At 53.5% G+C, this 7,230-nt stretch overlaps 1 long non-coding RNA gene across 1 annotated transcript; it reads right to left on the minus strand.

The window, feature by feature from the left end:
- Positions 1–1,815: 1,815 nt before the first annotated feature.
- LOC110144973 (uncharacterized) lies at positions 1,816–5,706 on the minus strand. Its single transcript, XR_011486114.1, has 4 exons — positions 5,128–5,706; positions 2,793–4,333; positions 2,332–2,460; positions 1,816–2,152 (listed from the first exon to the last, which is right to left on the minus strand). It is a non-coding gene; the product is annotated as an uncharacterized lncRNA (long non-coding RNA).
- Positions 5,707–7,230: the final 1,524 nt, after the last annotated feature.

Below are 7,230 nucleotides of genomic sequence, written 5' to 3' on the forward strand. Positions count from 1 at the left end.
GCACATGACTGTTTCCCACCAAAAGTGGAAACACCAAGTGAGCCCCTTCACCTTACATCTCTGCTGCCATGTTCACAGGTGACCAGCCTACTGACTTCAACTTCTGGAAGGGAGTCAAGCACCAGGGCTAGGCCCAGTCTGTCCCATTCGTCTCCCACATGTAGGTCAAGTCTGTGTCTTTGTCTGTGCATGTGGGCATGTGCAGGTGCGTGCACATGGGAGTGCGCTGGGACCCATCCCTGGGGTCCTGAGACCAGGGATGCCAGAGTGGGCTGTTCCTGTCCACCTGGAGAGGGAAGCGGGGACTCCTGCTGGGCCCACTGGGGAAGGCACGGTGCAGGGCCGCCTGGGGTCCGGGCACAGAGACTGCAGGAACTCCAGGCTGTGGGCATGCCCTGGGCCCCTCAGAAGCACCAGAGGAACCAGCTAGACTCAAGGGCAGAGGGAAGGGCCATGTTGCCCTGGACACCCGCAGTGTCTTGCCCTCTGCTGGCACAACTCTCATGGCCTTTCCCTCCCCAGGAACAATGTCTTAAGGCTGTCCGGAGGGCTGGAGGTACCGGGGGACCTCAAATGCGAGGTGATCCTGTGTCTGCTGGCCTGCTGGGTGCTGGTCTACTTCTGTGTCTGGGAGGGGTTCAAGTCAACAGGCAAGGTACAGCCAGGCGAGACCCCGGGGCTGGGGCAGCACTGCCTGGGCACTGGCTTCATCTGTCAGGGAACCACTGGTGCCACGGGAGGTGACTGCATCAGGGATTGTACTTCAATCTGGCCCCTGAGCCCCACGCCCTGGCGGGAGAGTCCTCTCGGCCCTCCAAGTCCAAGGCCAGCAGCCGTCCCCATCCCCACTGGAGGGGAAGAGGCACCAGCTATGGCTGACCGTTTCCTGTGTGTGGGGCATCCCTGTCCCACCTTCCCACCCTCCAAGTTTCTGTTGATTCTGGCCCCCAGTCAGTTTTAGGGTGTGCGAAGACCTGCCCTACTGCCTGTGTCTGTTCGCTGCTCTGTGGCCAAGAGGACCCCAGTGGGGTGCCTGGGCATGTCAATGTATGGCAAAACCAATACAATATTGTAACATAATTAGCCTCCAATTAAAATAAATAAATTTATATTAAAAATGAAAAGATAATTTAAAAAAGAAGTAAACACTTAGGTCAGTATTTCTAACTCTTGGAATACATTAACACTTTTAAGAAATAACCATTAATGGAAAGATTTATAAATTCCACTAAATCATTAACCATAGTAATGAAAAAAGTGGAATCAACTTAAATGTTCCATAATTACATTCTTTTTTTTAATTTAAAGACCCAATCTTAATTTTTTGGCCATGCCACATAACATGTGGGATCTTAGGTCTGCTGCCAGGGATTGAACCTGCAGCCCTTACGCTGGAAGTGCAGAGTCTTATCCACTGGACTGCCTAGAAGTCCCAATAATTACATTATGATGCATCTTCTATCTATTCAATAACACATTTCTGAGAAGATTTTAGAAAGTGCAAAAGCCAGTACACTAAATAAAAAAATTTAGGAAAAATTTTTTTTTAGGAAAAAATTTAAAGCTAAACTTTGTAACTTCTACATCACATGCTGTTATACATTTGATGTGCAAGTACAACCAGAAAATATTCTTAAATGTTGACAGTATTTAATGCTGAACATAGGGCTCGATTTTCATTTTCCAAAATGGTTTTCAATTCCTTTGTAATTGAATTCAAATATCTGAATTTGAGAACCTTCCCTCTAACACGAGAACAAAGATAAAAAGTGTTTTTAAAATCCAGAAGGGCATTAGCTGAAAAGAAACTGGGGCGCAAAAAGTGACTTAGCTTTATTTTCTGCTGTAATAAACACTGAAGCATCCCACTCCTCAAGCAGCAGGGAAACAAAGCAAGTGAACCAAGAGAGGCCAAAGGCCAGTACAGGCAAAAACTTACACTCAAATAACAAAGTGGCAATGACTCTTAGGTTGAATTCCCTATGCCCACTGAGTAGGGGACACAAGGTTAGGCCTCAGCCCCTCTCCTCAGCTTAGGCTTTGGCGAGGTGGGAGCCCAAGTCTCCGAATGTTCCGAATCACCAGGGAAAGCTGATCGAGGAATGCGTTCATGGAAAGTCGGATGGAAGCAAGGTCTTCAGCAGTCCATCTACTAAAAGCAGGGAAAAGAAAATCAGATGAAAGGGAAGAGTGCTCCTGTAGGTCCAGGGTACCAGCCCCCCTCCTTAGACCAAGCCCCTCAGTGTCTCCATCATAGCATGCTTAAGAGGGAGCTCAGACCACAGCACCTGCCACCCCAAACTCCCCAAGGCAAACTCGTCTGGAACTGACACAAGCAGGTCACTGCCATTCACTGCAAATTCCTTCCAAATCAATCCTTGGTGGCGTTGGGCATCTGGGAGCAGAGATCTGCGAGCCATGTCTGCCTCCAGGGGCGACTGGAAAGGCACTCTGAGTGTGCTGGGAGAGACACGGTTAAGGCACCATCCATTACTGAATTTTCTGGTATCTCGGGCTTCCTCACACCTAAGAGGCCCGTTTTTACCCCAGGATGCCCATGCTCCCGACCACAACCTGTGACCACCCTGAGCTGCCTCCCTAACCCTTCGGTCCATCTTCCCCACCCTCCAGGCTCCTCGGGCCTTGACAATTCCCATTCCGGCCAATGGGTGGCCCAATCCTGCTGCTCCGGGTTGCCCACATGCTCCCTTCTATCCCTTCGTCAGGCTGTCGGCAAGTTTCCCACCACCATACCACTGACCGTGCCCAGGGAGGCTCCATGAAAAGGATACAGCACCACTTGTCCACGTCTAGGCCTTACAGCCAAGGGCGCCACATCTCCAGCAGGTCCTAGGCCACCTGGTGCCCGCTCACCCCGGGGACGAGCTACAGCAGCTTCCATCGCCTCTCTTCCTCTGCCAGGCCCACCCTGGCCTTCTGGGGCCCGGTGACCATCCTCACCTTCAGCCCTGCCTGAACCACTCTGGGAAGCAGGTGTTCTGGAGCTATGCTGGTCATCTCGGCCCTCTGCACCACCCGCGCCACCACCCGACGCCTGCATGGCTGCCGCGCGTCTCTCTCAGACGGAAAATAAGGGGCGGAGAGATTGGGCCCCTCACGAAGTCCCTCCCCTTCTGCGCAAGTACGCCAGAATTGCGCCTGCGCATACACCCCAGCCACCCACGGGCTGCTATGGAGACCCCGTGAGGCTGGAGGGACTCAGCTCCCTCACAATGCCACGCTCCTTTCAGGTGCCCCCGATGCGCCTGCGCACACGGGCCCCTCCAGTGCCGGCTCAGACAGCGTGGAAGAGACCCCGCCAAGTGTCCACAGAGACACCACTGAGACACAAATGCCAACTTTCCAGTTTCAAGGCCTAAAGCTAGTTCCACAATGCAACTTTGATTTCTCCAACGTATGCCACAGAAGGGTCTCACTGGACTAAGGTGGGAGTCGAGAGCTAGGGGCCAAGCCACACGACCCACCAGCGTCCCCTCTCTGCCCACTCCACATCATACCTGTGCTCTTTGACCATAGTGATAGCTAGCACTTCCTATGGTCCATGCGTTATTTCAGGTGCTTCCATGTGTTCGTCCATCACGTCAGTTTTCAGACAGTATTTCCATGGCTCAGGCCTCCCTTGTGGCTCAGCTGGTAAAGAATCCGCCTGCAGTGTGGGAGACCTGGGTTTGATCTCTGGGTTTTGGGAAGATCCCCTGGAGAAGGGAAAGGCTACCCACTCCAGTATTCTGGCTTAGAGAATTCCATGGACTGTATAGTCCATGGGGTTGCAAAGAGTTGGACACGACTGAGCGACTTTCACTTCACTACACTTCATATAGTGAGAAAATATTCCAAAATTAATACTGAATGGCAATACACTACTGTCTTATTCTCCTGCTTCTTACATTGTCTTCACTAATGTTGCACTCCTTGAATATCTGGATCTCAGAACCTCCCCTCCAACCAGAAGACAAATACAGTATTAGGAAGTGCAGAATCTAAAACTAAAGTCAGAGATAGCACAGTAGCTCAGTTTTATTTTCTGCAGTTAACAATCACCAAAGAAGCTATGTGGACCCTGAGCCCCCCAAGCAGCAGCAGAGGCACAAGATGAAGCCCGATCCATCTACTGCAGAAATAAATGCCCTCGGGAAGGACACTTGAGGCTAGGGCACGTAGGCTAGATTTAACGCCGACTTTCGTGCAGAGGCTTGGTAAAAAGGGTGGGGGGTGCACATAGTGCTGCAAGGTCCGCATCACTAGGGAAATCTTCTGCAGACAGAGGACGATGGACGTCTGGAGCATGACATGGTCTTCAGCACTCAATTGGCTAAAAGGGAGGGAAAATGAAATTCAGGTTCCCGATGAGAAGGCGGAAGAGGAGCATGTCCTTCCTCTGTCCCGGCACACTGACAAACCCAGAGCACCACACTTCTCCTTTAGGCTTAACCCTCCATTATGGCTCCTCCTGGGCCAAGACTGGCGCTGGCCACTGGCCACTGCCCAGCACCACCTCCCCAGCCCCCTTTAGAACTGACAGAACCAACTGGCAGCCATTAACATTGAGCTCCTTCTGAACTGGCGCTCACAGTTGAGTACTTTGAGATAGGAAGTTGTGGGCAATTTTTGCCTGAGCGAGCAATTAGAAAGGTACGGTGAGGCTGCTGGTGGAGATCTGGTTAAGGCACCATCCACATTTCTCATTTTGCCTGTCTGTCAGGCTCCCTGCTCATGGTGACCCACCTTCTCCCACAAGGCCTTCGCCGGACACCCTGGATATCACCGCCCCGACCCTCTGGATCCCTTCAGGTTGCTTTTCTTCACCACCATGCCCGGGCAGCCAGGCCACCCCTGACCCATACCCTCCAGCCCCCCAGAGTACCCTCCACCTACACTTTAGGCCCCGCCAACTGCAATCCCCCAAACCACCCCTAGTCCACACCCCAACCCCTGCGACTGAGGCTCCTGGAATAGGACACAACTGAAGGGGTCCGTTACTCAGAACTCTGGCTCCGGGTGCAGTGTCTCTTCCACACCCTGGTGCGTGGAGCGACCCCAGGATCTGCAGAATGTCACCGGCTGCGCCACGTGACTTTCCTGCAGTGCTGGGGCCTCTGGGATCACCTGGGTTTCCGGGGCTGCCAGGGACTGTAGGACTGACGGTGTCACCAGGGCCAGCTGGGTTGCCAGGGCCATCGCCGCCACCATCACCACCGCGTACACCTTGGCTGACATGTGCCATGCCCGCTACAGAGCCCATGGCACCTGCGTCTTCATCGGCTGCCCTCATGGCTCCACCACCATGTGCCTCGGACTCCATCTTGAACCCCTCTCTCCCTCCCTGTGCGTCAGGAAAGACTGAACCCTCCCTATAGAACCCAGCTCTGTAGTGCGACCTGCAACTCAGCATCGGCAGAGCGCCTGCACAAACACACCCTGGTCCTGCCTCACGATTGGTTCCCACCAACCATTGGATCCCACGGTGGCTGCAGTCTCTCAGGCAATAGGCACTCTCTGCAGAAGCTTCACACGTTCACGTGCCGTGTCGCCCCAGTGAGCCTGCACAGACATACCCACGTGGTCTGGTCCCTCTAAGTCAGCCCTGCCTCAGGCTCGGAAACCTGGTAAATGGCTTAGCCAGGAGGCCTCTAGGTGGCGCTCCACCCTTTAGTGTGTCCGCAGCTCCTCAGTGCGCATGCTCAAACAGACCATGCCCCACTCCTCAGGGCACGTCCCTGTTTCCGGTCCAAGCCTGCAAACCCCAAGTGAGCCCCGGTCCCTGTGCACCTCCAAGACTGCACTGCTGCCAACCTGGCCATGCTCACAGGTGAGCATCCTGCTGAGCGCAGGTCCTTATCTTCAACTTCTGGAGGGGAGTCGGGAACCCCTGGGTCAGACCTGGTCTGTCCCTCTGGTGTCCCGCACATAGCTCACGTGTGTGTGTGTGTGTGTGTGTGTGAGTGTGCGTGTGTGTGTGTGTGTGCATGTGTGTCCATGTGCACGTGGGCAAGTGCATGCACATGGGCATCTGCTGTGCATGTCTCTGTGTGCCCGAGAGAGAGAGTGCCTGTGCAGAGGTGCACGCACATAGGTCTGTGCATGTGTGTTTGTGGAGATGCTTGCAAATGGGCGTTCGCATGTGCATGTGTGTGAAAGAGAGCGTGTGGTTAGGTGCATGCACGTGGATGTGTGTGTGTGTGTGTGTGTGTGTGAAAGAGAGCACGAGTCAGAGGCATGCGCACTGGCGTCTGTGTGCTTGTGTTCATGTGCAGGTGCCTTTGCGTGGTGGTGCATGGGGACCCGGTCCTGGAGTCTAGAGAAGAGGAATGTGGAGTGTGATGTGCTTGCCTGCCTGGGGAGGAAAGCCGGGACTGCTGTTGAGCTCACTGGGGATGGCATGGGGAAGGGCCACCTGGGGCTCCAGGCACACAGACTGCAGGGACTCCAAGCTGGGAACGAACAACAGGCCCCCTCAGAAGCACCGGCTGGACCGGCTGCACTCAAGGGCTGCTGGAAGGGCAATGTCCCCCATCACACTCCCAGTCCCTTGGCCTCTGCTGGCACAAAACTCATGGGCTTTCCCTCTCCAGGATCAAAGTCTTGTGGCTCTCCGGAGAGCTGGAGGTGCCGGGGACCCTCAACCGGGAGGTGACCCTGTGTCTGCTGGCCTACTGGGTGCTGGTCTGCTTCTGGTCTGGAAAGGGGTCACATCAACCCACACAGTACAGCCAGGGTTGATGATGGGGCTGGGGCACCACTGCCTGGGAGGTGGAACCACTGGTGCCACGGGAGGTGACTGGATCAGGGCCACTGCCCAAGGAGGGGACAGGTACTTCAATCAGGCCCCTTGATCCCCAACCCCTGGCTGGATAGGCCTCTCCACGTCCCTTTGAATCCCAGGCCAGCAGCCTTCCCCCACCCTCGGTGGAGGGATTAGATTTTCCTCCATTATCACGTTAGCTGTAGGAGTTTTGTAGTTTACCTTGATCAGATTAAGAAAGTCTGTTTGTAGTCCTAGTTTTCTGACAGCTTTTATCATAGTGGTTGTTGAATATTATCAAATGCTTTTATGGCATCTATCGAAATGATAACATGGTTTTTCTCCTGTGTTTGCTTAATATGATGAATAACACTGGTTGATGAGTTTTTAATGCATAACCAATCTTTCATTCTTGGGATAGATCTCATTTGGTCATAATGCTTTATATATTGCTGGATTAAATTTGC

The sequence above is a fragment of the Odocoileus virginianus genome, unplaced genomic scaffold (assembly GCF_023699985.2).
Source record: "Odocoileus virginianus isolate 20LAN1187 ecotype Illinois unplaced genomic scaffold, Ovbor_1.2 Unplaced_Scaffold_18, whole genome shotgun sequence".
Lineage (NCBI taxonomy): Eukaryota > Metazoa > Chordata > Mammalia > Artiodactyla > Cervidae > Odocoileus > Odocoileus virginianus.